This window comes from Haliaeetus leucocephalus, unplaced genomic scaffold (assembly GCF_000737465.1).
Source record: "Haliaeetus leucocephalus isolate CR32 unplaced genomic scaffold, Haliaeetus_leucocephalus-4.0 Scaffold395, whole genome shotgun sequence".
In the NCBI taxonomy this organism is placed as follows: Eukaryota; Metazoa; Chordata; class Aves; order Accipitriformes; family Accipitridae; genus Haliaeetus; species Haliaeetus leucocephalus.
In genome coordinates, this window is record NW_010972831.1 from 1,674,462 (window position 1) to 1,700,640 (window position 26,179).

A 26,179-nucleotide genomic window follows, 5' to 3' on the forward strand; every position below is an offset into this window, starting at 1 on the left:
GCTCTCTGTTCAGCATTATGCTCAAGTACATGCTATGAAACCTGAAAGCAGCAGTAACAAGGTGTGACAGAAGTTGATTGCCCTGATTTTTACTCCTTAAAAATGTGCAGAGTCAAGTCTGTGGTGGTTCTACTGACACTATGATTGAATTTACCAAAATCACTGATGTAAATACATACTGACTGTACGTATTGGAGACCTAGTTGGAGTATGTATATATATGCATTTATTCAGAAGCTCGTTGATCATAACTGATGAAGACAAGGGGTGGGAGGGCAGAATTGATAACTTTCTGGGGGATGCTAGCAATAGATACTGTAAGGAAATTAAGTATCTTATTAAACTTGGTTAACTAGACATGCTGACAATTCCTGAAATATCATTTGCTGCTCAATGCTTACAGTAAAGATGCCGTTAGGAGGGACCTTCATAAGAAATTTGATAAACGGTATCAAGTATCTCAAAGCTAGGAGTAGTTATCTGGAGGAAAATCCCAGCTCTCAAGCAGTGCATAGCTGTCATTTCTCCCTGTGACAGTTACCACCACAATTTCTTGGATTATAATACTCTGTTTTAACCCTATGGCTGATGCACATGCTTAACATTGATTAATGACCCTGAGCATAATTGTTACTTTCCCTCAATAGCTCAGTTTCTGACCATTTGGGAAAGTGGCTAAACAGTTTATCTTCTGCCACTGGTGCTACACAGTTGTTTTGGAAGGCAGATGGTGTTGAGGTTGATGGAAAAAGCAGGCTATAAGAGTGAGTCTGGCCATCAACTGCAAACCAGGGTATTGCTGAAAATCCATCCTCACCAGAACTCAGTCCTGCTGTTGTCAGCTTGGTGGCAGTGAAAGAACAAGAGGCAGCTATCTGAAGGCAGCTTTCCATGTGTAAGAAAGGCTCAGCTCCTGCTTACTGGTGCCCCAGCACAGTAAACTGGGACGGACTCCAAGCAAGGGAGATAGAAATAGAAGAGGGTGGTTCAAACTGAAAGCAGAAGGAGGAGGTGGTAACCATTTGCCAGGAGACAGAAAAAGGATGAGATTGGACGGTAACTTAGGGTTGGTAGAAACGACTGAAGACAATAGAATATATATACTGAAGTTAGCATCCGAGATGAATTTGGGCGTTTACCAGGAGACATGAAAACGCTATATAACCTTCATTGTTATGCTCCAATTTTGACTTTACAGTCCTGGTTCCATCTTCATAAATAAACCTTATAAGAAGGAGAAAGATGTTTTTATGTTAACCACAATGGCAACTGTTTTTAATCATGCTGTTTTTTTCTTAATGTTGGCATGATGGTTTTTATTGTATGTGGAGTTGTAAGAAATTGTACGGAAATGTTGCATTAAGTAGATGAGCAGCCCTATAGGGTCTGTGGATTCAATGCTAACACTTGCATAATTGTCCATTACTACTTCTTAAGAACAGCTCTCCTGCTCTTAGAATTGCCAGCATGGGGTCCTTAAGAACACCATTTTGGGTGGAAGGAAACACAGTTGTAATCAAAACAATGATTACCATCACATTCATTTAAATGCAGAAGGAGAAACTAATGTGTGCTCCAAAGGGATGTAAAAAATTTACAAGTAATTCCTGGTTTTGAGGTTAGGTTTCTGATGTCCATGGGGAAAAAGTTAATTTCTTACCTTTCACTTTCAAGTGAATATTTTTGTATTCATTTCTCACTCTGCATTTAAATGAATGTGATAGTAATCATTGTTTTGATTACAGTTGTGCTTCCTTTCCCCTATAATGGTGTTCTTGAGTACCCCATGCTGGTAGTACTAAGAGCAGGGGAGCTATTCTTAAGGAGGAATAATGGACAATTATGTGAACATTAATAATGAACCTATGGACTTCTTAGGACTTCTCGGCTCTTACACAGAATGCTGTTTTTTCTCTTCCTCGAAGATGTGGGAAAACTCCCAAATAGTCTTATCTAATCATACAAAGTTAAATTTTGCAGTTCTGAATCAAGCCCTTGCCAACAGCAAATGGAGATCTGCCTTGATTTGTCACACAAAAGAATTACAAACAGATCTCTGCATTTGCTGTCCCAGTCAGTTGGACTGCAGTATTTTTGTGTGTAATTCTTAAATACCAAACTGTGGAAATACTCTATAACTGTCAACATAAATACAGACTTTTTTTTCATTAGTAATGGGTGATGACATGCTGTATGAAGAACACATTCCCTGTATCTGCCATTCTTCTTTTCTCCCGCTCTCTATCCACCCACTCCTTTAATATTATTACTATTGTTATTATTTTTCGTAGCAGGCATCATATCTGGGAGCAGGGGATTAAAAGAATAATTCCATTTGGCAACATGCAAGCAGCATCAGTACCAGAATCCTTCCGTTCTTTAGTAATACTAATGTTGGTAGAATATTATCAGGAGGTAGTTGGTTGACTGGAAACTTGCATATAAATAGAGGGAGGTTTATTTGGTCAGTATTGTTTCTTAAAACATTTAACTATACAGGAGCAGTAACACTGCAAAAATATTCTATACATATGTTTTTAAATGCTTTTAGTCTTGATTTTTATTTTAAAACCAAAAGATACTAGAAATATAATGCATTTTATTTAGAATTATGGTGCTAGTTGGGGTGGCTGTCAGTACAAAGGCTAATGCTATTTATTAAGGTCCTGGTTTTATTTAATAGCCAGATGAATGGAACAGTTAATAAAAGAAATATTGCTTTATTCCCTGACATTTATGTCCTTGGTTTCCAATAAAGAATTGAAATTATGAATAGTTGATGGTTTAAATTGATGTTTTATGTTGAACGCTAGCTATAATTTCCCCTCTGAGGATTGTAATACCGAGAAACAGATGGTTTTTCACAGTAACAAATTGCTGTGTGTATACTGTATATAGAGCTGGCTTTCAGATCCTTTCACCTTCAGCGCCGCGCACTCACTGCGTCAGACCAAAGCGAAAGGCAGCAAGCGCGAAGGAGCGCCTCTGCAAAAGGGCTTCCTGACTCTTCACAAGACAAAGTAAATGCCATAGGAAACACGACCTATTTTTTCAGGTGCGATAGAGATACGAAAGCTGCTGCTGAAATGGCTCTTTTGAAACTCGGTATGAACAACTAAGTAGTATAAACACAAAAGTTCTTGGCTATTCACCGGGTCGAAAATGCATGCAGAGTCTCATGCGTTTCAGTGTGCTCTGGCAGCCTGGGCTTCCTTTTATGATGCTGTTGGAGAGGAAGTTTTGGAAATCTAAAAAGAGTGGTAGCGGTGGAGAAAGGAACAAGTAAGTTTGAAGTCAAACAGGCAACTTGAGTCCAGGCCCAGCAGTTTCTTTGTGGTAGCTTCATACTGAATTTCTGAATGCACCCAGTTAGCAGTATCTTGAGGTTTTATTGACGTCTAAAGTAAATGAGCACTAAATGCTCTTGTTTATGCATTTTTAAACTGTTCTTCAATAATTGTTACTGTGGGGAGGTGGTGTGAGATGATTAGTGGAGAGTTTGGCAATCCACATTAAAAATACACTTTTTATAAGCTAATTATCTTGGGAAATGGTTAGTAATTATCACTTTTAAATGTTCTCTACTAAGATTTACATGTAATATTTGGATTAAGCGTCACTTTAAGCTCCATTTAAAAGCAGAAAGAAGAAGAAAATAGGGGGGTAAAAGGGTACGGGCAAAGGGAGGGATCATGACCAGGTCTGTGCTCCTCCCCAACTTGTGGCTGTTGATGGACTTCAGAGTGCTGCTGTGGAACTGCTGCTGCTATTGGCAAAATGGGTATTTTGCTTTTCACAAATACTTCTGTGATAAATCATGTTATTGACATGCATTTAAAATACACAGGCTTCAACTTGAAAACAGCAGCTATTGTGTAAGAGACATCAATTGTTCAAAATTGAAGTGCGTAGATCATAGGATTAAATTTTTAGTACTAATTTTCAAAAGAACTCTCATTCTAAGAAGTGATAAACTGCTTTCAAAATCCTTTTCTCCTTGTGAGCCTGAGAGATCACTACTTAATAAATCTCAGTGTCCTAAGACTTTTGTATGTCCTACAAGATTTGGACCTGAACATGGTTAATGCACACCTTGATTGTAAACCATTAGTAAACTATAATTTTTATAAACTAATGAGGTTGTGGAATGAAGTACCATGTTAGTAATCAGAGTTGGTTAACGAAATGTTACCCTAATTTTTCTGGTTGTTTTGCTAATGGCTTGTATTCAAAATAGTGAAGAAACGCATCAGAAATCCTGCCCTGTACTGTTTTCCCCTTTTGGCTTAATGTCAGGAAATGGCACATTACTGCAATTTGTCTGGCTATGCACTATTGCTAACAGAGATAAAGCACTAAGAACACCAAGAGTCCAGAGCTGGAACTAAGCGTGGCCATTGACAAGGACAGCAAAGGTCAGAAAAGGTTAAGATGGTTGGGAAAGCCATTTCACATATATCAACTATGTTGTTTAATAAGTTACCTGGAACCAGTTTACGGAGCTTAAGCAGGAAAATTCAACAGAAATCCTATCTCAAGTAACTGTAGCGTGGGTTGTAATTTAAAAGAGAGCTTGCTGGCTTGTGTAATGCGAAAGTTACAGTCAGAATAATTTAGAAGTGGTCTTCTTGTCAGTAGTTTCTAAGTATCACTTGATTAAAAAAATACAAGACATGATTGTCATTAATTTTCTAGTACAGAAGAATGATTAGGTGAAATTTTTTACATAAGCAGCTGTACATGTGGGATCAGCCCGCAGGTGAGCAAGAGCCCACAGCATTTTGAAATCGGTACTGAGGGGTATTAATAAACTTTATTTACTAGTTCTTGCCCTGAGGAATATTGGGCTAATGTAGCTAGGTTTAACTTCAGGTGAGGGAAAAACGGGAGAGAAGTTAGAGGATCAGGAGATCCAAACCTGCAGATGAAACAAAAGTAACTTGCACTTGTGTGTGTATTGTCTTTAACTACAGCTTTGGTTCCTTGAAATTCACATAAATTACATGAAATATTAAACAGATATTTTCAGTAATGTGAAGTGCTAAAATAAGCCTGGTATTCTTCAACCATGCTCTCCCACTGCCCCCCCGCCCCCTTCCTATTTTTTCTTTCTTCCTCCTTTTGGCATGGAAATTTTGTCCAGGCAGAATTTGAGAAGGTTGGCTCTCTGCCCAGGATTTCTGACTGTCTGGTGCCCTGGTCTGAACAGGAAATCCCAGCCAAAGCCCAACAGCGCATGTGCAGATCAACTTGATAGCGCATGCACCGTGAGCTGAAGACGTTTTGTCCCTGACGGAAGTCCCATGTGTGCCGCGAAGTAGTTTTAGGGTGAACAGGAGTCTTGGATGGGCTCTTTAATACTGGAGGCTTACTGCATGCTCTCAAACTGTGTGTGCAGCACGTGCAGTAGGTCTAGCTTCTCTTCTGGCAGCTGCCCTAAGCAGTGCGTGTGAATAGAAAATTGCAAACAGAAATATAATGTTCCTAGTAATGTTTATTCTCTTTAATTCACATAGTTGTTTGGTAGGTCTCTGGATGAACAGTAACATTTTCAGTTAGTGGTTCCTTGTGACTTGAACAGCGATTGATATATCAGCTCTTGAGAACTGGTTGAATGGAGAATATTTATAAGAGAGTTCTTAATCCTCTGTCTTTTGGTTCAAAACCATTCCATATCTCTTAAAGATTAAATTTGGTCACTTTGATAAGTCATTTGTGGCATGTACTGACAGCAGTAACCAGTTATTTTTGTTTCAGAAACATAGGACTTTATGCCAAATAAATCAGCACTCCCTTTTTTCCCACATTACATCTGTTGATGATTTATTTACTTAGGGAAAAGCACAACCAGTAACAAGTGAATATGTCTTTGATTTGCAGGTTATCCTTCCCCCAAAAGTCTGAGGTGTGGGGGCCTCCGGCTCTTGCTGCAGAAACTGCTGTTGGCAGGGCTCTCATACAGGGGAGACTGAACAAAACATGCTAAGCTGTACATTTGTACGTAATAAATTGGAGGTATTAGGCGGCCATATGTTGTAAGAAAGAAGTACCCTGAATTTCCATCTTCTAATCCACTTGTCTTTTTAGTACGTGTATGCACAAAACATTATTATAGCACTTTTTAATAAATGGAATAATAGTAGACTTAGTGTTACATATAGCAGATTATCATCTTCAGTGATTGTGTGTGCACAGCTTGTGTTATCAGAAGATTAAATGAATCTTAAGGAGACTCTGCTTCACAGTAAGATTTGATTTTCTTCTGCAAGAACGCTTCTTAAATTCTTGAGCCATTGCACTTGCACTGCAAACATCGTTTGGCAGTACAAAAGCCAAACAGAGAGAAGTTTGAACCAGCTTACCTGGTTTGTCTTGTCAAATCGCTCACCTTGACTGAGTAGAAAGGGCCCTATCGCTTTTAACATACGGGATGAATTATGGGCAGATTAAATGCTTCCTCCTTGACTTAATGCAGCGGAGCTCTGCATATAGAGGTAATGCAGACTTGGTGACGATATCAGCACTGTGTGCCTCGCTGGCTTTGCGGTGACTGCTGATGACACAACCTCAGTCTCTTGTAAGAAGTGCTGCTCAAAGCTACTCCCTGTTTATTCATCTACTTTAGAAACCTTGGCACAAGGGACCATGAAAACTATCACCTTACGTAAATCCTCATAAGCTATTCATGTTACTAGACAACTTTGCTCATGCTATTTGATTCACAATCCTCTGCTCCTTTAATTCTTTCACATATTAACGAGTTTGATCACTGCTCCATATAAATGAGGCATAATCTGAAGCTGTCAGACCTAAACTGTGTCTTGAACATACACTAACTGAATATATTCAAATTTCTCTTTAAAGCTAGGAATATTTATAATAAAACTTGTCAGAGCTTCAGTTAACAGTTTACATTGGAAGTATTTTTGGTTGTGAAATACAAAAACAAGTCCAAAAATGACTTTATGAGCTAATATTATTATATTTGCCTTGCATATGGAAAACTCATGTTGTGATTTCAACAACAAATGAGAAAATTGTCAAACTTCTATGAAAATTAATTAAGCTCAAACTTCTATGAAAATTAATTAAGCTCAAACTCCTGTGAAAATTAATTAAGCTCAAATGAAAATGCGTTAAAACACTTCACAAATTTATACTAATGTGACTTGTAACAATCACAATAAAAGAGCAACAGTCTCTGTTAGGAATGCTTTTAATTTTGATTGTGCTGCCTCTTCTGTCATAGACTGAAATTGGATAGATACTGAAGTGCAAACACTGGACTAATTTTTTTTTTTTTTTAAATCCTGTGATGTTCCTAGTGAAGTATGCTGTGTAAAAATGTCTCCTGGCTCTTGTAAGCAGCAGACTCTCCTATTTTCTCTTTGAATGCTATTCAGTTAGTACCTCTCCCTCAGACTACATTTGTCTGTTCTCTTATATCCTGTCTGATATAAGGGGGAGAGGCCTGGGGCAGAGGCCAGCATGGAAGGAGCTTCAGTCTTGTCTGGATTTTTGTTTGTGTTACTGTAATACAAGTGTATAAAATTTAGGAATATGCTTTATACCTTTAAGTGACAGAAGCACAGAAGTAAACAATATGTAAAGATTGTTCTATGACTTACCTGAATTCCTAACCTCAAAGATGCAAGAAAAGGCTGGCTGTAATAAGTAACTGTCAAAAGGAACAATAGTAGGAGCAAATTATGTCTTTCCTTAGCTACTAGGAAAATATTTTGGAACTGAATGAAGGCTATAGCTTATGAATCTCATTTCCCTCCTTAGCTATATTAAATGCAGAAGATGCATATATCTTACAAGTGTGTGTTGCCATGTTAAGAAAATTTAAACCAAAATGAGGTGTTCTGGAACTCATATGAGGAGTTTCTGTAGTGTCTTGGGTCCTGGGTTGAAAGGGAGAGGTCTGATTATACGCAGCTTGGCCAGACTGCCTTGAGCATCCTTGAATTTTGGCCTGTAGTCTAATGGCAAAACTGATAGAGTTTAGCCCCTAAATTCAAAACATTATCTTACCCAGTCGAAAACATTATCTTTGTCTAGTCCTGTGTCCAAGGCTAAGCAGACACTTTAAACATAAGTTGAATCAAATGTGTGGAAGATTTCCTTTGCAGTCCTGATGCGAACAGGAAATTGATCCTCCAGCGCAAACATCCAGAGAGCCAAGAGCTCATTCTTCAGAAAGATAATTGGGCACAAAACGTTGCAAGTTAATCGGTTCGGTTTCAGTTTAGTATTTACATTCAGTTCAGTTTTAAATAAGCATTTAATTAGTTCTTAAAGTGTATTTGAAAGCCTTCATGTTGGACCTCGTCAATAATGAATGATGCCTGTGATTTTTGTTTTGTTATTGAAAAGTGAAACCAGATGCAGTTTTGCCATCCAAGTTCAGATTCTAGCTGGCTGAAAGCTGTGGAAGATAGGCGTTTTTATCATTTTGGAAGTATTTTGTGTGCTGTACTAAAACTGGCCGTTGCATTATGGAAGGACGTTGATTCCACACAATGTTTAAGTTGCTGGAACAAAAATCAAACACATAAAGCAGCAGAATCGGATTCCTCTGTTCAAAAACAGGGCGAAAAAAGGGATTAGTTTGTGGTTAATTTAATAACTCCCAAAGGTGTCATAGCAATATACCTATATTCGTTTCCTTATTAATTACATGGTTGTGCTATTTAAGCCTCCTTTCTGTCCTTTGGGACCAAATTCTTGTCCTGGGTGAGAAACCAAGCTCCCTTTTGTGTTGGGAATCATCATGTGATTTGAGGCAAGGATTATGCCCTAGCCATTCCTGAGTCATTAAGTGGTATTTGCCAGTGAATTGTCTTCAGACTCCATGGGTTCCCCAGGGCCCCTAGACTTGACCCGGTCTTGATGCTGCTCCTGGCTGCTGCAACTTATTTTTTTTCACTTGCTCGAGGTTTGTGTGGTGTTGAAAAACTACTGGAAGCCATATCTTCTGTGATGGCTGTATAAGAAATACCCATTTGAGATTTACTTGTTAAAGCAGCCCTATCTGCTGTCTTGCTGCTTTTGCCTCTTGGGACAATCTGTTAAGGATCCTCCCTGAGGGGATGCAGAGGGAAAATCCTACTATGTTTGTGATGCATTTAATCCACAGCCTGTCTATACACTGAAATAAATAGAGCATTCACCTTTCTGTTCGTGGATTCCTTTCAAATACAATTACGGCATCACCTGTGGCATCCTGATTCATCAAGATCTGTACTAAGCACTTCTGAATCTTATTGACCACTTGTTTTAGAGGATGATAAATCCTTGTTCTCCCAGAACAAATAGATTTAATAGAGCAGATTTTTTTCTTTGATTTATGTTTGCCATGACCAGAAAGCAGGATTTCAGCATCCAATAGACAGAGCTCCACAATTACAGAATCTGAGGCAGGCAGTGTCTCTTTTGCTGCTGTATGACAAATTGTGTAAGAAGACTTGGTGACAGTTTATGATGTGTTCATATAGAACCAGAGCACTTGTTGCAATTGTTGGTTCGAGATTCAACTTGAAACCTAGCTTTGAGTTTAGAGGCCGCCTCTGTATAGATGTGAGCTTGGTAACTTACTGGTTAGAGAATGAAAAAAGGCAAAAAGAGCCCTGAATATTAGACTTGGAAACGAAGATGAGATGTTTTTAATCTGTGTAGTCTTCAAAAAGTGAAAGTAGTTTGTATTGTACAGGGTTTGGAAGATTACTGTGGACATTTGAAATTATTTTTATCCCTCATTCTGTAACATCAGAAGGGCATAAAAAGCAATCCTAATTGCATTTTAATAAGCCACAATGTTAGTGCACAACAGCTGAAGAAATTAAAGAATGACATGCTAAATTGTGACTGTATGGTAAAGTTAGATAAACAGAATAGAATAACCAAAATTGGATTTTGGCTGATGGAATGGGTGTGTGGTGACAACCCCATGCTTGTATATTGTCACAAGATCATCTGAGTTGCAAGTGTTAGTGATGATGAGTGCCACTATACTTTATTGATCATAAGATTAAGTGGCTTTTGCAAGATGGTATCTCCAGCTGCTACTTACTCTTGACATTGTATGCTATCAGTTTGTGTGACTTGGAAGGGGTGCCATACACAGTGATATTTACGGGGTATCTGGGCCTATCACTTATCTAACCATTTCATCATTTGTAGTTACAGCCATGGGATATAGTCCAGAAATAGTTGTGTGTACTTATTGTCATCACTACATTAGAATGGGACTTGTCTAAATAATGAAATCCTAGATTTCATTATTGAAAAACGTATGCCAACAGGGCTTTAAAATTGCTTGAATATGAAGAGGATGTTACACAAAATAGATGGATTCTGCCAACCTAAGGATAGGAATTGACATTTTTCAGAACAGATGTCATTGATAATTTATAGATGGCTTTAAAAATTAAAATTTATATAGAAGCCAGCTTAAAAATGAAGTGTTGTCAATGTTCTAAGTACATTAGGTACATTAGGTGAAAATGTATTTTCACTCAACAGTATTTAAGTACTTCAAAAGTCAGGAGCAACCATGTCATTTGAAAGTCTGGTCATGTTCAATATAAAAGGCTCATATGAGTCTGCTGGATTCCAAATAATGTAGTTGTCCTCCTAGGAAGGAAAATAGTTTTGAAAATAGTAATTATTGATTTTATTTCTTATACTTCTGATTGAAATGTGAAAGTGAAGTGCATGATTCCTGGAAAAAAAGACACATCTAAAAATATTAACTTAGTTTTCTGTTCTAGTATGCTGTAAAAACTTCATATTGATGCCCTCATTTTAAAAACAGCTTGACAGTCCACTCAGAAAGCATCTGCTCTCTGCACTGGACAGTAGCACAGAGCTGGGAAAATTACTGGAAATCTTTCTGGTGCTTTTGTGGAATCAGGATTTCCTTTTTTTTTTTTTTTAAATACACTTTTTGTTAAACTTATCTATCTAAAACGAAGTATGGGTTAATACACACTTTGCTAAGTAAGAAAAATAACACCCCCCCCCCCCCCCCCCCCAAAAAAAAACCAAACCAACAACTAACAAACTGAGGCTCAGCCCAGGAAGATGGGAATTCTGAGATAATATTCAGTGTGCCCAAAGGGACAATGCTGTCTCTTGTTGTCACTGTCTATATTTAGCTACCATGCTCCTGTGCAACTTAAAATACCTAGAATAGCAAGAATAATTTTTTTTCCCCTTCATTTGAAGTGGTACAGTGTAGGGTTGTTAATTTTGGCTTATCACAGCTGACACTTGAGTAGGGAAAAAAAAATAGTGGTTTAAAGCTTTAACTGTCTCCACATGTGCCCCTTGCGAGGAGCCCTCTTGACTCCTGTGAAACTTTCTTGGCTGTCTTAAATTATATGCCCCCCATTTAGGAGAAGTTCACAGGTCATTTAGTTGATTTAAAATCCATTGTTGTTTGTGCAGCTGATAAGGGGCAAAAAAGCTATTAGTTAACAGACCTGGTTCAGAAAAAATTGTTAATAATTCTAGCTTCCTACTTGCATCAACTGAAATTCTCCTGATTAGTTAATGTAAACAGTATGATTTGTATTTTAATACTGCAGTTTACATGAAAATGAGCAATAATTTTCACACTTTCAGGAGTGTTTCATGCTGTTGCAATGAAAGTTTTTGTATTTTACTCAGTTATGGAAAAGAGAATGAAGTATTTCTGTATGACAATCTGGCAAATATTTATGTTTTACGAACATACTACACACTTCAGTGTGCTGGTTTTTAATGGATAGTGCTCCAGATTGTCAGTTAGAGCTGTCAAAAAAATTGAGCAGAAAAATGGAGGAGAGCAAAGTCCTTGAGGAAATACTGGACAAGTTGTTTATGGGGGAATAACCTTGGCTGGTTTGGATCACACTAATGGCTTACTTATCTAAAAAGTGAACTTGTGGTCACAAAGGAGTGTGCTTAACACGAGAGGATTCAGAGGGATAGGGAACAGAAAGTTTGTGCTGAGTTGCCAAGCTTGCCTGAGAAGTCCCTGCTCCGGCTGGGAGGCTGGCAGGGAGCACATCAGATGGCGAGCTGGCGGCTGCAGGCAGTGAGCAGTGCCTGCTGCACAGCACTGGGAGTTCATTGGGCGGATGAGAAGGAAGAAGAGCCAGAAAAATTAGGGGTCTAGGTCTGACATGGTTGGAAAAAAGCAGACTGCAATCCAGAGAGCCAGTCTGTGGATTCATCTCATTCGCCTCCGGTGCATCTAGGACTTGACCAACGAGGAGGTTTTGTCATGCAGCCCTTTCCCCACCTTCTGCACTATTAAGAAACCACATGGAATATAACTGAATGATACCTTTTCTGTTCCAATAAGAGCTAACAGTTGTTTATGCTTCCATTACCTGATAATGGCGATGAAACATTTCCTCGTTCTTTTAACAACTTTGAGAGCAGCATCAGAAATAATGCATCAGACACCCTTGTCTGCTTTGATGAATCTGTGGCATGAGTGAATTATCTCAGTCCTCAGATCCGACAGAGCTGTTGCAGCCACCGAGATGGTAACTTCACCCTGGCACTGTCAAGTAGAAAAGCTTCTTGAGGTGGCTGGCGCTAAGGGGGTTTCTGAGGAGGGCTGAGAGGTCTGGGTGGGCAGAGGAGGCAGCCAGTCTTTCAGAGAATCACAAAAGCCCAAGGCTGGTTTACACTTGAAAGTTCTGTAGAAATAAATGTCGGTTAGCGGTGGGAGGGGATGTGGGGTTGTGGTTGTTTACCAGTTTATAATACACAAGAATATGGGTGCAGTTACAATAGCGTAAAGATGTTTATTTCTTTTCCCACATGGGACTCGTTATTTTAACTTGCAGTTACATCCAGAGCGATGATATTTCACTGTATTAATAGCATTAGAATAAAACAGCACCATTTTCTAATTTGAAGGTTAGCTGTTTCTCGCCATCTACTTACATGTGATGTGGTGAAGACGTTTTGTACACGTCTGTTACAAAGCACACGTCAGAGCAAGGCGCACTCTGAGCTCTGTCTCCAGCAGCCTGCTTACGGACGGTGAGGTAGTGGCGCAGGATGGCACGGGCACGACAAAAAAAAAAAAAAATCGAAGAGGGTTATTCTGATTTACATAAAAGTCGTAAGAGCCCGAAGGATGCCCAGTGAGAGAGTGGCAACAGGAGCTCCCAGAGCGAGCGGTACGGTCGTCGCCATGTTCAGCGTGGCCCGGCCGCACGCTCGCAGCGTCTCTGACTGACCCGAGGCCTGCGTGGCGGGAGGGAAGGAGGGCCGCAGCAGGGCCCGCGCCGTTCAACCCCACGGCGCCCATTCCCTGCATCTCCTGAAAAATTACCTTCCTCTCATCTAAACCTAACGTGGAGTCAGTTTAATTTTCCCATCTTGTCATGTGCAAGGGGTTTACGAAATGCGTGATCACCCCCAGCCCCTTCTGTAGGCTGTCCAGTGTCTGACTGCGTTTTCTAGTAGGAGGAGAATCCTCTCCGGATGAGTAGATAACCTACAAAAACAGAGCTCTGCTAGGTTATTGGAAACCTTCTTTTACAATGAGAGAAACTACACTAAACCATGCATTTTTCTTAACCCTTAAGATCACGAAAATTCAAAATCAATTTAATAAATGAACTATTACATCTTTTTATAAGCACAGATCATCAGGATCTGATAAGTAGAAGTTGTAAAGTCAAATAAGTTGCTTAATCAATACAGATTCTGAGAGTCCATCATGTCATGTGCCCAATTTGCCCCCCCTTTTTATTTTCCTAAAGATGGTCTTCAGTGTTTGTTGTGACCTAGCTAAGAAAGATCAGTGGTTCAGAAATGTCAGAGTTTATAAGGCTGTAATCAGTTGGGCAAACTTGATACGCTTTGTGTCTTAAGAGCACTTATTCAAATATTGCATTTCCAAATACAGTGTTCCTTTAGAAACTTAAAATAATATGTTTTAACTGCATGGTGTTAATAAGCAGTTGGGTAAGATATAATCTCCTCTGAACAGTAGCTTTTTCTTTAACTTTTGTTATCTCTGCATTTCCCAAGACCATTTCACAGGACAAAGTGTGACTGTGCTCATGTTTAGCGCCTGCAGCTCTCAATCCTCTGTGAATCTGGCCCACAGTTTTTAGCGATCGGGCAGTGGCTGTACTAGGGTTCATCACGTGCTGAGGTTTCAAAGCGGCTCATGGTCATTAGGACAATTAACTGTTGTACGCATCTTGCACAGGAAGAGGCTGTCTGTGGATCTTTGCTTTAAATAACGTTTTAAAGCAAGCCCTCGTGGTATTTCGGAAGGGGCTGTGCATCAGAATTATTTCTTACTAATGTTTTTTCAGGCAGTTGTAAGCCAGCCAGAGGAGAAGTAGGAGAATTTCAGAACTTTCAGCAAAATGAGTAAGGTACTGAAAATGTGCAAGAAACATTTCTCTCTACTGAGAAACAAGAAACATTCTCTCTACTGAGAGTTTAACAGCTCAGTAGGAGTGTTTTAACTTTTCTGTGGAAGCCCTGTGAGCAGTCTTCACTCGGGTGTTCTCAGCGGGCCTACAAACACCACTAAAACCCGAAAGTGTTTTAAGTTTGATAGTTGTTGGGATTTTTTTTTTGCATCACTGTTGTATTCCTGTGACTCTGAACATGAAGGTCAGGGACTCAGTAGATTACTAGGCATTGTAAAATAAAACAATAATAGCATCTTGAATCTCTGAGAGAGGAGGATGCTGTCTCCTCGCTCAGGACCAGATCTTTCCCTGGGAAACACCTGGGTTTTAAATGCTGTACAGTCTTAGCAATCAAATATGGTTATATATGTTATTGAGGAGTTGAAGCAAGTACGGTAAATAACAACTGTGCCTATAAGCTAAGCTGTCATTTGTGATATTATTTCCTTATGCAACTCCTGGGAGAGCAGAGAGCTGCAGATACCAGCGTTGTGCTGTTGTGGACATGTCCCCAAAGCAGTCAGGGTTTTTTGTTCAGTTTCTCACTGAATACTGTGCTGTTGGACTTTGACAGTGTTGTCTATTGGTTTGCATTTTTGGAGGTTAGTGGTGAATTTTTTTTCCTGAAAATATTTTTGTGCATGTGTATTTTGTTTTTAATGGACTTCACAGAAAATTGTTTAATAAAGATTAAACAGTTTCTAAATAAATGTTTCTTCGCATGGCTCCTCACTTGAACATTTCTAGGTGTACCATCTCCTTTGTCTGTCACACTCTCCTATTATTCCCTTGTGCATAAAAAACTCAGTATTTACTTTCAGTCTTTCGAGTTTGTTTACCCAGGTTTCACTCCTGGGTTTGAGGAGCTGTAATCTTAATCCATTTTGAGCCCTCAATGGCACCTGATGTCCATTTTGAGGTGTGTTAAGAATATCTAGCATTAAAAAGTCACCTGAAGTTGGTGTACCCTTTGCTTTGGATGCACAGAGAAGTTTGTTGATCCACCTAAAGGAAGGCTTCAATATCGTATCACATACTGTTGTTTTTGATGTATTTGCTTATACACCTTGAAAAAATTATCATATAAAAGATGGTGATTGCAAGAAGTTAGACTATTTTTCTGGATTAAAGGGCGTTGCAGGCATTGTTGGAATTCCTTTATAAGTCCCTGCGTACATCAATCAGTGAGTTTTGACCTCCCCTGCTTTTTTTTGAGTGTAGACTTCACTTTTACCAGTTTGTGCTATACTTCTCATGACAGTTGGTGTTAATTGGTATTTCAGGTAAGCAGTAATGGAAGACACCTGCTGTCTGGAGAGGTGTATGTCTTCGGTAATAGTCGAATAGTGTAAATGAAAATGCGAGCTTCACAGCACCTCATTCTGGTTCGCTCATATATAGAAATGTATTTCTGAGAAGCAGAAGTTGTTAACAAAAGTTAGTATTTACTTAAGTGTATCTTAAGTATTTTTACCGTCTTGTAAAGAGCGGGAAAATGCTTTTGAGAAAAGTAGTTGACAGTTTATGTCTAATTTAGTGGTACTGCAGATCGAGGAAGTTTGCCACAAAGATAGGAATAAGGTAAAAAGTTTGAAGGTTAGGTTAAAATGATTGTAGATAACTTGATCTGTAGTTGCCATATATAGTCATACAAGAAAAAGTCTGCACAAATCCTCCAGACGTTTATGGACTTCTCTGATTCATCTGTTGGAGCCAAACAGCTCCAGCCAAGAGATACGGAATTTGTTAAACTGCATTAAGTTCCTAAATTGCTGTAGCCCAAAGGAGCAATTCTGCCTTTTTAAGGGGGAAGAGTAGGAGGGAGGATAGTGCATTATGAAGTCTCTACTTTTGGTAAGAGTTTCAAGAAGATGAGTAACATTCTAGAGCTCTTTAAAAAAAAACCACACACACACACAAAAAAAACTTGAATTAATTTCCGTTGCTATCATCAAAAGCTGGCTTTCTAAATTTAGCAGTTTCCTATAGACGCTCAGCTTATGCTAGCAACAGTAAAACTGTTTTTCCTTAAGTGCAATTTGTCACCTCCCCCTTTTAAGTTAGTAGAAGATAAGCTTGTATTAATTCTGTTGATTTATTATTATACAAGTATGTTTCATTTTAATCTGCTATTGAGTTCATTGTGATTCAGTGCTAGGCTCGCATGCCTTTAACAATGGAAAAAAAAGTGCACAGGAATGACAGACTGTGCGCTTGCTCGGTCTCTGTCTTTCTGTCTCTGCTTTTTAAATCTTCAATCCTCTGGGTTTCTTTTCCTGGTCTTTTTATCTCTTCTCCCGCCTGCCCTCTCTGTCCCCGTCCCCCCCCCCCCCAAACAAAAAAAAAACCCCACCCAACCCCAAACCAAAACCCAAACCCTGCAAAAAAAGCCAACTGGAACAGTTCACAGTTCAGCACATTAATTTGGGAATTAGTCCCAGCTGAGACTATATATTACAGTTGTGAGAAGATGCTGCTGCTCAAAAGTACTTTATGTGGGTTTTTTATTTCTTAAGTTCAACAAACAAACAGTCAACGTATTGAATAAGTCTGTAGTGAGATTTTGCTTGCTTTCATCTTGATGATTCATTTCTATCTACTGTGTGCTACCAAAGCATATGCATTATAGGCCTGAGCGTGTTTCGGTAGGAATTTTGCCAGGAAGCGTAAAGGCAGCAAAAGTTTGTTTTCTCTGAATTGCTTCACTTACTGAAGCAACATGAAAAGATCTGTGCTGTATTTTTTTATTTAGGTCAGGAGGATGACAGTTATATTAATTTTGAGGTGTTTTTACTAGGTATGCTAAATTAGATGTAGTAAACCCTTTGGGTTTATATCCTGATGTTTTTGAGGTTGTCATTTTTTTTCTTTTCTTCGAATTTCTCGTCTTTGTAGGAATCTGAAGTTACCACTTTAGCTGCATTTAAAGCGTGATGCCTCCTAAAGGCATGGTAACCTGTGAGCTGCAGCAGGCGACTAGCCAGTGACTTCCTGCATAGAAGAGGCCTCAAAGAACATAAAGATAGCAAAGATGACAGTCGCAAGGGCTTTAGCAAATGTAGGACGTGGATTTGCAGGACAGCAGGCTTTTCACTCTGACCCTCGTGAAACAACTTGTTTTCTGTTGGAGCAACTGGCTTTTGAATAAAACTGAACGGTCAGGGTCAAGATTAAGCGAGCAAATCTTATAAAAAGATTATTAGAGGATTGCTTAGTATTGGATTTTCTTGCATTGGAATCATAGAAAAAGGCTGACTATAATGATACAAATCAGTAAATACACCTGTGTTCTTACATGTAGGTATGTCAGAGTATGATTAATGCATGGTCTATTCACAGCTATATTTTTAACCTGTATTTAAAAGATAAGCAGGGAAAACAATTTTGCAATATCTGATGTCTTGGCAGTGCACAGACTGCCCCCCCCCAATTTAGGTATGGTCTGTAAGGATCTGTGAGGATGAAGCCTGGTTCCTTATTATTATATTTAGCAGAGAATTATTCTTGGAAACTTAACCTGGCTTAAAAGCAAGATACTTGTATTTTGGAAATCTTTCCAGTTGTCCAATAACAGGTTTTAAAACATGAATGTTTTTTAGTACTCTCACTTTTCCTAAATAAAACTGTACGTTGAAATTAATGATTTTTGAATGGTCCCACCCATCTTTTCCTTGAGACTGAGGAGAAATTCAAATCTTATGAGCACAGTGCTGCCAGACAGCACCCAGGTTTCTGATTTCATCATCCAGAAAGGCGAGACTGAGTGCTGAAGTAGGGTGCACAGTGATTCAGACACAGCTCTGCTTGTGTGGAGGGAATATGGAAAATTACAGGCGCAATTATGGTTTCACATTAAATATTCTTCTTTTTAAATCCACCATGTGAAGCATTAGTCTGTGTTTGAACTGGTGTTGTTAATTGGACCACAGTACTTAGATGCATTTTCTGCAGAGTCATGGCCCATGTCATTAGCTTCTCATTAGACACGTTAATTTTTTAAGACTCATAATAATTACCTTTTTTCAGAAGTTCCCCATTTTACGCTGAAGAGAAACCTCTGTTCTGCAGGCTGTAATTCTGAATAATCAGGGAAGCATTGTGAACTCTTTGTAGACTTTCAAAGTGGAAAATGAGAGCGCTGTAGTGGATGGAAGAACAGATCCTGCAGGATGTGATTTGAGATGAGTGTTAAGGATCTTTTTCACTGGAAACCTCAATTGCAGGGGCAGAGAGCTTGTGGAATGACATGGTGGTTTTGGAGGGACAGAGTGGTTCTGGTTAAAACTTGACAAATGTAGGTGAGGCTGTTTGTTGGGATGCACAACTAAGCAGTCAGTTTCCTTTCAGTTTTATTGGACAGATGTACTTATCTAATAAAATCTGCAGGTACTTAACAAAGCTTGGCACCAAGTAATTCTCTTTTCTGTATGCAGAGATACTGGCCTAAGTCCTAAGAACAGCGATTCCTGGGTTTCACTGACACGTGATTATTCCGCTGGCAAGAGCAGTGCGCTTCAAAGATTCTGAAATATTTATTTGGCTAATCAAATGATTTTTCATTACATAAATAAGTAGTTCTCCTGACCTGGGATGATACAGACATGTGGCTTTTCCCATGACAAGGGTCTATCGTGGCATGTTTGATGTCGCCTGCAGCCTTCAGCAGGACTACAGGGTTTAACAAGAAAGCAGGACAAACTGTTAGCAGGAGGAAAAATCTCCATGGGGCGATTAGCCAGTATGTAGCCTTTTAAATAGGTATGTTTGTTAAAAATGATGCTTGATTTTCTGCATGTATTGGTGAGCTGTTAAATACATCATCCTTTTTTTTTTCCCCTTACTGAAATTTTAGTGACCAGGATTTCGTTTCATTAGAATTATCTTCTTCCAAGGTGCTACCTGAATCATTTTTGTTTGAATTAATTTTTTAGTTTCCTAGCAACTCTAGTTTTTAAGTTCTGAATTGTTTCTGTTCAATATCTTTTCTAGCCAATGTTAACTTGCTGTTTTATAAATGACAGCAAGGTTTTAACAAGATTCTAAAAAGCATAGTTCACTAAATTAATTTGTAAAGTTCGTTAAAAAAATTCTTTTTCTGTTATATATAGTGTATGTGTGTGTATATATATACACACATACATACATATATATGGGTGCAACAGTTCTTTTGCACAGTTGATTTTTTAAACAGTTTGAAGGTAACCAGTCTGTTTATACGTTGCTGCATAGGCACAGAGTAAACTTGTTAGCTTTTTGTTTATTTTAACTTGGAAGAAGCTATAAGAGGATTCCATTAAGACTTGCGCAAGTGAGTAGTTCCATTGAAAGTGAAGTGCCAGTCCCAGACCCAAGGCAACGTGGCAAGTAGACACCTTCACAGATGCTCCATTTTTCTCGTGCTTGGGAAGAGCATGGTTTGCTTCTGGCCAGTGAAAGGGACCACAGGACCAGCCCCAAAATGTTTGCTCGCTCTAGACCTATTTCCCCATGGTTTATTAGGACCCATGTGGTCTACAGAGTTTGGTAGAAACAAGGGTATGTCCACAAAGAAAGCCTTGAAATTTCTCTGTATGTCTGCTGTCAAGGCTCGCTTCCTTCTGGGATTGTCATGCGGCTGCTATTTTGCAAAATGGTCTGAGGTGGTTAAACAGCAAAAATTCCGTCTCTTTTTAAGGAATCTCTCTTAGTGTTTATTCTGTAGGCTGGTTATGCCGTGCTTCGTAACCTTTCTGAAGTGGAAGCTTCTCCCCCTGAATTACAATGCGTGTGGTTTTGCTTAATATTCTACTTTAAGCTAAAGTCTGCTCTCACTAAATCAGCCTTTCACAAACGGAATATTTTTTCACTTCTTGCTGGGTGGGTCCATACACTGAAAAATAGGTCAAGAACAGTAATCTAAATCTACTGCTAATAAATAATTAAAGCTAATGGAATTTGCACAAGATTTGTGAGCTGAAATATTTCAGAAAGTACCGTGGTGTACATTTTGCTACTGTAAATCAAGATTTTTTATTTATCATTGTGCTAGGTTGAAACATATCTATAACTGTAACTTAAAAAGATTTTTTTTGTACAGAGAAAATACCGGCCTGTTAGTGTATTAAAATAACTAAGACTATCACAGAAAATTGATAACATCATGATTCATTCTTTAACGATCAGATTTCAAGTAAATAGCAACCTTAAGTAATAGGTTTTATATCTCATTAAATCATAGTGTAAATTGAGCAATAAATTGTTTGCTCATATGATTTAATTTGCCTTATATTTTAGGAATTAAGTAAGTCATCTAAGCTATTGTATAATACCTGTTTGGACAACTATCTGGGATTTCAATTTCATATCTTTTAGAGCAAAGCAAAGCAGAGCTTGCTGGAACTAATTGAATATAAAGACTTAAGTGTTTCTCTTAGTACTCCTCCAATCACATGTACCATGGATCTCTGGTGGAAAAATGGCATATTCTGGATTTTTTCATAATTGTGGGTGCAAAGAAATAATATTTTAAGCTTTTGTATTGGTAGGTGAGCATCTGATTCAGTGATCCCAACTTGTTCACTAGTTTACCCATAGCAGGGTGAAGCATAGATGCTTGCTGGCTCTCTCTAATTAACCAGCAGAACTGTTTACTACTAATTATAGTTAACTTGCTGATTTCTGTGTTTCACAGTGACAAGTTGTGTCCTTGAAGTACATAATAATCAAACACACCTCAGAAGTTGATGATAGCGTTCTTCCCAAAGCCTTTATGGTTGGCTGCTTTTTACCTCTCCCCCTTTCAGCTGTATTTATATGAAAGAGAACCTCAACAACATTAAAGAGATAATAGCTGTGTGGACAAAGTGTATGGAGCCCTGCCTGTGAGGGTACACAGATAAACATCCTCCCAATTGCAAGAAACAAATATCCATCATACCAGCACACTGCCTCTTGAAAGAAGGGCTTAAACCAACCTGGCTGCCAGTTTTTGACACGAGAGTTCCTCTTGAGGCTGTGCTATTTCTTTTTATACGTTGATTGAACTGACAAATATCTTCCTGCACAGTCAATATGTATTGGATTTTGTTCTGGGTTGGTTTTTTCTTTCTTTTTTTTTTTTTTTTTTTTTTTTTTTCCCCTTTTTGTAAGTTCTTTTAAGAAAGTGTCTGGAAGTTCAGCCCTGCCAGTTTTGAGTGCAGGGCCACTTGTTAGTTCCTTATTAAGTGTGGGCTAACGAGGAAGGAAATGCGAAAGGGTAAGATGGCAGGAAAGCCATTGCATCTTACTGGTGATAAGGCAGCTCAAAAATAGGTTGTGACAGCTGAACTAATGATGTCACCGATGCTGATACAAGTGGGCTGCTTCTCATTATGATTTCTCTGCCAGACATAGTGACATTCACCAGCCAGTGCGTGTCTTGAGTAGACGATATATAGAACAAATCACAGGAAATGTGGCTCAGGAGGCATACGATAGAACATTTGCCCAGTTTGTTGTTGTGGGATTTTTTTGTTTGGTTGTTTTTTTGGGTGTTCGGGGTTTTTTTGTTTTGTTTTGTTTTGTTTTGTTTTTTACAAGAGCATACTACTTCTGTAGATGATAAAGGTGTGTATAGGTCAAGCTTAGCCTTGCTGGACCACTTTATCAAACCAGGGTCATAGGGCTCTTGTGACATTTAGAGATAAGCATTTTGGAGGTAAATGAGATGGAGCAGTCTGTGAGGAGATCAGAAGGTGCTTGTGTAGCTTCAGACCTCAAGTAAATTACAAATACAGTTTTGGTAGCCTGACCATTGATACGTCCTTTGTACTGTACACAGTGTATTAAGATAGGAATAGATAAATAATGTAGTTTAGTTGTCAGAAAGATGCATTTGTTGCCCAGGTTTTTACCATAGATTTATTCTCAGTTTATTTTCCATAGAGTTATTTTTAATGAGAATGGAAAGGGAGTTAAAAATTATTTGGATTCAGATTTCATTGTGTAGCTACTTGATCAAAACATAAACTTGTTGTTTATATTCTTGTAAAGGGAAAATGCTATATTAGCTTTCAGCTATCAGATTTGATTCAGATAATGATACAGCATCCTAATTCATAGGCTCTACTTCAGATATTGAGTTTGACTGTGATAGAGCCTTTTTCAGAAAACTGCTCTACCCTGATAAATCATCCAGAGAGAGATAACATGCACGTTTAGATGGCATGGAAAAATAAGCTAATAATGTGATTGTATAGGAGTACTCCAATATTTCAATGCATTTGTGTTGATAAATTATCATTTGTTTTAATGTTCGGTTGCATGTACCCTTTTTAGCTGTTATGCTTGATCGCAGTGATTTGCTAGCTGTATGTGAGTGCTGGAGTTGGTTGCTTTTCCTGTTTTGATCACAGCCCAGGCAGTAAAGGCCACTACGCTTTAAACAGATAATAAATCATATGGTGTCCTTGCTAACCAACATTACAGATTCCCCCGGGCCTGAACCGAACGTCCTTCTTTCTGTTCAGTTCAGTGCAAAGAAGGTAAAATGCTATTTGATGTTAGTGTAATATTTTGAGACGAAGTCTGATGAGGAATTTTTCCAAAGTGCCAAAAATAAATCTCACCAGCAGAGTTTTAGCTGGTGACTCGAGGCATATGTATTCCTGACTTCTGTCTGTTTATTTTTATTTCCCTTTTGTTGTGAGCTGTCTAAAGTTTTGATGCTGTTTAGCCAAGGATGGAATTATAAAAGTAGCCTATAAACTCTTTCCAAGGTGGGGAGGAAACAAAACATGGTGTGAGGAAGGTGTTTATGCTTTTTGTTATGGTGTGTGCCACTTACCTGCATGGCATATTTGGTTGCATTTAAAATACTGGAGCAAATTCCTTGCAGTTACTTTTCTTAGACAGTTTGCTCTGTGAAGATAGTGGAAGTGGGATGCTCTGACTCTTGTCATTCAGCTGCAACAGATTTCAAGTTATTGCTAAGATTTCAAGTTGTCAAAGCATTTTACCCTGTTAAACCGTGTGCTCTAATGACCCGCATGTCCCAGGATTGCCCCAGATTGATTACTGTGGTATAACCGATTGCTTGCCAGTGGGACTGAATCATTTTGAGTTGCATTCTCCTCTATCATGAAATGTTTTAAAAACAGTTTTACCAACAACAAAAGCTGCTGTCTAAATCAAGCACAACACGTTTTCCCGTTATGGCATGAATTTTGCTTGGTAACGTTTTGATTGCTGGGATGAGTGTTTAGCATCCTGAATTTGCTAAATGAAGGATGTGTGGGAATCAGATTTTGTACTTGAAAGCTTTTCTCCCTTTTTGACAGCTTGACCAACTGTTTTCTTGGCTTTGGGGTGCCCCTTCTATTCCTTTTTTCCCCCCTGCTTCTCTCCCTCTTCTCTCTGCTATGAACAACTACCAACAACATCTCTCATTATTAAAGATGAATATGAAGGCAAAGTCCTGACATAGTTTATATCATAAAATAAGAAGTGCTGCAAATCCTGTCTTTCAAAAGTTAGTACGTGTCAGACGATGCAATTCAATAGCAGCTTCTTGGCTAGAGCTCACCACGCACACAGAGAGGAGCAGGGCTTACGTTCTCCTGCCTCCAGAGCTGGCCGTGCTTTATTTTACTGAATGCCATTGCGGTCCTTTGTCATCTGCCGATGTACCTAGGGTGATTTCTGATTCTTACGCCGTGTGCTTAGGCAGTGGCAATAATGCCCTGCTCTTGAGAGCTGTGCAAGCAAGAGACTTGGGGCTGGTCTGGAATTAGATCTCCTGTATTTCTGCTTTCAGTTTTGACATCAGTTTGCTGGCTGGTGCCAAACTAGGCAGTAAATTCAGAGGCAATAGCAGGGGCAGAAGCCCTAAAACTGATGATTTCCTACCAGCTGAGATTTTTATTTCAAGAAATGTTGCTTTGCTTGGATGGTACAACTTTTCCTGGTTTTATAAAGTGTGCCAGTATTCTGACTGTAAATCTAATATCTCTGTTTGTAATTTCACTGTGCATTAAAACCTACCATGCCAGATTTTGGCCCTGAATGTGGACATTTATTTTGCCATTGATGGTTATTGTTACTCTCTTCAGTATCATCATCAGGTTACAAAGAAAACATGTTAAAAAACATGCACAGCCCTCTGGTCTCCTGGAGTAGTCAGGAAGTGGGGAGAAGCTGCTCAACCTGCCAGTTTGCTTTGTTAGAGGTAATTTGTAGATGTTCGTGATACACAAGGACAGTATCTAACCTGTTTCTGTCCTAAAACAGACAGCAGAAAATATCAGGAAACAATTAGGTGACTTGACTTGGTCTAATAAAAGAAGCATTGTTTGGTTTGGTGCTGAAGAGGGAGCTTATAAAGCTGCAACGTTATCCTTAACTTGATAGGGATTAGCTGGATGTTAGTGCAATAACCGTGTAAGAAGTGAAATTTGGCTGATCATTTGTCTTTGATAGCTTCATTTGCGTTTGGCCCCCTAAGCTATTTCTCAGGGAGTGGGAGAACTCCTGATACTCCAACTCTCTGCATGACTTGTCATTTAAATGACAAAAATCACTTCTCTCAAAAGCCTACTTTTCCTTCAGGAAAATCAGATTAAATCCAGGGCTGAGGGTGTTTTGGTGAGTGGTTTAATGTCCAATATGTTGCATTACTCTAGATGTAAAAGTATATGCATTAGAAAAGAGAATTTCCCAACTTTTTAAGGTCACCTTCTTTTCCGAAAGGCCCAGGGCTTCAATGGACCCTTTTTATGTAGAAAAATACTTCAAAGACCTCTTTATGACCTCTTGCATGAGGTTCAGGGTAGCTAAGGGACTGTAGCCTGTGTGAAGCTAGGAAGATTTCATCGTTACTTGAGCTGTTCGTGACTGTCCCAGTTGTGAGCAGTATTCTCAGAGCATCACAGGACTCTTGGTTGGAGGGGATGTCCAGAGGCTGACTAGATCTCACCTGGCCCTAAAAATGGGTCTTTAGCACCCACACTAGGTCTGGTCAGCTGTGCTGTGGAAATCTCCAAGGATGGGAAATCCACCTTCTTCCTGGGTAACCCACATCAGTGCTGCCCTCCTAAATGATGCAGCATCACGTTATTGTTTTATACCTCTTACAGATTTATTTCTAGCTGCAAGTGTACTGTCAAATAGCTGCTTGTGACTTGTTGGTGGAATACCACAGCAAAAATAGGAGTCCAGCTTCTAGGCTGTGCATGAATAATACAGTGTCCTCTGCAAAGTTACAGGATTTTATTCTTCAGGCATTCACATAATGAGAATTCTGAGAATCTGTAAGTGAATTAGACCCAAATTAGCTGAGCCACTGAGAATTTTATGCAAGGTAGATAGACCTTTGTTGTCCTAAATTATCTTGGTTGCTAAGTAAAAATATGCTATAAACTTTTAGAGTGATTCCATGGGCAGTATTTTAATGAATTTTGTAGCACTAAGTGTGTTGTAATTCCGAAGAAGATATTTTGAGTTATATAAAAACCAACAAATAGTACTGTCTTCTTCAATGTGGCTGTCTCCAGTTCTCTGAGGGCTAAAGTCAGAGCACTCTTGAGAAAATAATAAAATAGACCTTTTACAAAATGGCAACACTCTTAGTTGAAATGATGGTTCCAAGTCATCTTCCTTTAAGCCTAGCTTCCATTTGTGGAAATTTCTTTGGCGTAAGTTCAGAGGTGTAGCTGCTGTTTAGGTAGATAGAGGCATTTACTTCTAATCGCATTAGTGTTTCAGCTGAATTATGAGCTTGA

General features: G+C 38.9%; 1 protein-coding gene across 1 annotated transcript in view; it reads left to right on the forward strand.

Annotated features, from left to right (window-relative positions):
- Positions 1–26,179, forward strand: part of CUX1 (cut-like homeobox 1) — a 204,359-nt gene that overhangs the window by 41,917 nt on the left and 136,263 nt on the right. The gene's annotated exons all lie outside the window — the stretch shown is intronic.